This window comes from Pinus tabuliformis, chromosome 1_1, assembly GCF_031772625.1.
Source record: "Pinus tabuliformis cultivar Carrire ecotype Pingquan chromosome 1_1, CPIR1, whole genome shotgun sequence".
Lineage (NCBI taxonomy): Eukaryota > Viridiplantae > Streptophyta > Pinopsida > Pinales > Pinaceae > Pinus > Pinus tabuliformis.
This window is the reverse complement of record NC_142297.1, coordinates 247,234,809-247,239,199: the sequence shown is the minus strand read 5'-3', so window position 1 is coordinate 247,239,199 and position 4,391 is coordinate 247,234,809.

The following is a 4,391-nucleotide window of genomic DNA, read 5'->3' as shown; positions in this document are numbered from 1 at the left end:
AGAGTCGAACTGTAGAAGGGCGAAGTGAGAATCGCAGAGCAGGGCTTTGATATTGGAAATGAGAGCTTCTTTGCCATTAGATAACCAAATAATGTAGACTAGGAGATTTGCAGCAAGGAGGCGAATGAGGGTTTCTATATCGTTACGTTATCAAAAAAATGCAGCCAAGGACATGTTCGGTAAGGAGGCTGTCAATCGTAGGACTACCATTGGACTATGCGTTGAACACCCAAAGAAAATAAATGTATTTTCTAGGGGGGCTCAGATTTTGACAGGGATAACAGTTACACCGAGTGGCTTTGATGTAAATAATTCCTAAAAATCTAATGAATTTTCGGAAGACGTAGACAAATATTCAATGATGTTGTGACCTTTAGTTTCAAGGGTATCTTACTCGTTTTAGATTTTAATACTTTGATATTTTACATATTTATAAAGATTTATAATTTCACCAACTTCACCCTGTCTAGGTGCCTAAGATAAACTGACTTATATAAAGAAAAGAAAACATATTCAATGAAGGAGAATGATGAATAACCACCCAAACTGCTCCATAATCGTCCCTTCATCTTTGGTCTTCTTGACATGATTCCTCTTCACTATCTTCTATCAGCCCACAAACCTAAAAATGCTACACAAATCCAGATAAATAACCAACCTACACTAATATTTTAAGCAAAGAATCGAAATTCAATTCATAACGAGCAAAAATGCATCACACAGCTACAAGTTGTTCAGTGGGCAACATGTTGTTCCATGGTTTGGCCGACATTGGGAGTTCAAGTTGCAGCGAGAAAAAAATATCACGCAACTATCCACTTTCATGGTTTGGCCTAAGTTGGCGGTACATATTATGGCCCCGTTGGCCAGGTTATATTTCAGAATCTGAACTGAGTTCAAAAATTGAGCTCACTTATCTTTGCTCGATTTTAGAATTTGATCTATAAGATTCTAGAATTTGTTCTATTTTAGAATAATCCAGATAAAAATCACTCCCATGGCCCTCTATGTCATGTTCAAAATGGTCTCGCAAGTCTATGTTTAACAACTCTACTTGTAGTTGTAAAATATGTGATTTTGTGATCATGATCGATAAGATCCTTAGGGTAAATAATAAGTCTTGGCAGACTACCTTGATGCTAGGATACATTCTCTACTGAATTGACTGAAATGTTCACCTATCATAGCCCTCTTATATAATTAATCGCCAAGGCAGAGGTGGAAAAACAAACTAACAGATATAGATTAACATAACAGGCAGAGCAGGTATAAGTAAGTTGTAGAAAAACATGCAAAATTGTTTATATAGAAAATAAGCATTTCCTGATATTCCTGTCTGATCGGGCGTACTGAGAGTGTACCTGATCCTATACATGGCCATTTTGCCACGAGTTGCCAGAATGCAAGCCCCTGGCCTTTTTGCGTAGTTTTTGTAGATATAGATGTGTATCGAATGCCCATCTCATACAATGTAAGTTTTTCATTACATCGAAACCTATAATCCGTAAGCATTAATAAACTTTTTATCAAACTAGTAACCTTACTTTTAGTGGGTGGTTAATATTACCATGTCTCTTTAGACAAAAATCCACAGGTATCAAATCCAGACATATCAATAAAAATAAATTGTTAGTGATACCATATTCCCCTGATGTGTCATTACACCTAAAATCATAGGTTGGGAGGTTAATGTTAACTGGGTGAGTCATTACACCAAAATCCATAAGTATTAATAAACTTCCAAACTCGTAAGTTTGTTTTGAGTGAGAGATTAACTGTGCCATATTCCCATGGTAGTTGTTAGTACAACAACGGTGGACCATCTATTTAGCAAGTAGGCGGCGGTTGTAAAAAAAATGATGGGTGCCACGTATTTGTGAACCTAATGGCCCATGAATAGTAAGTGGAAGCCACCGATATCATGGGAATGTTGTGCAAGTAAAAGCGTGAGAATGATCCCATTACACAAACAAGGATTGCATGGTAGGAGGCCAAAAAAGTGTACCAAATCTACTATCTTATAAACTTAAGATTAAAAGATAAAATGACATCAAATTGTAACTTAGGTTAAAAGATAAAACTCCATGGGAGAATTGTAAACATTTGTGGAAATTTTATGTTAAAACAATGGAAAAGACAATGATTTACAAGCAAAACTAAGAAAACAATATTATATTCAAGCACGGAATAGTAGGATAATTTAAGTAATCTATAGTGAGATGCCTATATTTTATATGGATCCGATTAAATGTTTGAAGTGTTGTTAGGGAGAAAAAATTCTAAAAAATTGGATTTTCAACATTAACTTATAGATAGCCAAATTAAAACATAGAATATCTCTGCATGTATCAAATTAGAAGTATGTCATTAGAAGTTATAAGTTATTGCCATGTAAATGAAATGTTTCTGCATGCATCAAATTAAAAGCTATTATCATGTAAATGAAGTAATACTGTTATGACAAAAAAAACACTTTAAACAAAAAAGATTTATCAGTTTATATGCAGCCAAAGCAAGGCAAAGAACTGAATTAACATACAGGATTTTGAGAAAATGAAAAAGTATTTTCACCGATTTGAATGGAAAAAGATTTACGCCTTAATATAATTATAGATGATCACTTTAAATTATTTTTCAATGATATTCATATAAACACAAACAAAAATCAATGCGTAAGAAAATGTCAGAAAGAAAAGGACAAACATATAATATAGAGCAGCTAGCTGAGTCTTGGCATACTTGTGATTATGACAATACCCATGATACTAGATCATTCACTTCCTTTTGTAAGAAGGGCTCTTCCAAATCTGCTACAGATTTCTTTTGGCTCCATGGCAATTTATGATCTGCACCTTTCTTCATATCGTTTTCTTTTTTAATTTTCTCTTCTCCTCTATGAAGAACAGTGGTGAATATATTCTTTGCTGACAGACTAAACTTTAACTGTGAAGAGGTAGAGTAGGAGCATAATATCTATCTCCATTGAACTGATGGATTAAATGAAAAGGGGTCAGGTGGAGTAGGAGCATAATATCTATCTCCATTGAATGGGTGTAGTTAAATGAAGGCCGACACTGCCCATAACCATTGAGGTAATTGAAGAAATGGATAAATGGTCACTTATAGCTTCATTAAATGGCAGATTAAATAAGAAGAGGTGTGGTTAAATGAGAAGCCATAGACTCTTAATAACCGTTGAGGTGATTGATGAAATGGATAAATGGTCACTTATAGCTGCACTAAATGGCTAATTATAATGTTTAATATGTTATAAATTATAAATTGATTTTTAAATCTATAAAATAATTATTTTAATTACATATTATGTATCTTTTGGTTAATCTAAAATAAAAATATCGATTAGAAAATAAAAACACTATTTTGACATTATTTTATTTGGTTTTTATTAACTAGCACAAGTGTATTGTTAAATGTCATAACACAATTACATTAATAAATTAGTAAATGTCATAACACAATTACATTAATAAATTAGTAAGTATGGTAAATGTAATAACACAACCATATTAATCAATTAGTAAATATGATTGACATATATTTACCAAATTTATATTGAAATACTTCCCTAAAATACTGGTATAATAAATTAGTTAAGGCTTTGGGACTACTCAATATGGCTATAGATCTAGAACTTTCACTTTCTCTGTATAGTGAGGCTAGATCAAACCGGGCTAAGGGGAGCTTCCTAGACCCTGCCAAGAGCGATTAGCAGGTTATCAAAGGAGAGCGGTTCTATACTTATAAAAACCCAGTCATACATACTGATCTTACATATTACGGTCCACTTTCCATTCATATTCCAAAGAGAATGAGCTTCGTGTGAGAGGCCACGCTAGGCCTAGTGACTTTAGCTGTGATTCTCCTTCCTTTGAGTTCGCGAAGGAAGAAGCCGCTATTGAGACAAAGGCTTCAGCACCAGTCGAAGCAGCAGTGCTAGAAGAGAGAGGCAGGCTTTATGACCTTGTTTACTTACGAGTATCTGTATTTGATTGGTTCAATGACAATATCTTGTAGAATGTTATATATAATTTTTTCTAGGCCTAGTGACTTTAGCTGTGATTCTCCTTCCTTTGAGTTCGCGAAGGAAGAAGCTGCTATTGAGACAAAGGCTTCAGCACCAGTCGAAGCAGCAGTGCTAGAAGAGAGAGGCAGGCTTTAAGACCGTGTTTAATTATGAGTATCTCTATTTGATTGGTTCGATGACAATATCTTGTAATTTTTTTTTAATTTAAAAGGTTAAATATAATGTTTTTTTTTTTAAATTGGGTGGGTTTATATTTTCATGATATTTTAATAAAAATTATTTTTATAATTTCACATCAAAAAAATATCTTAACAAAACACCCATTACTATCCATCTAAAACTTTGT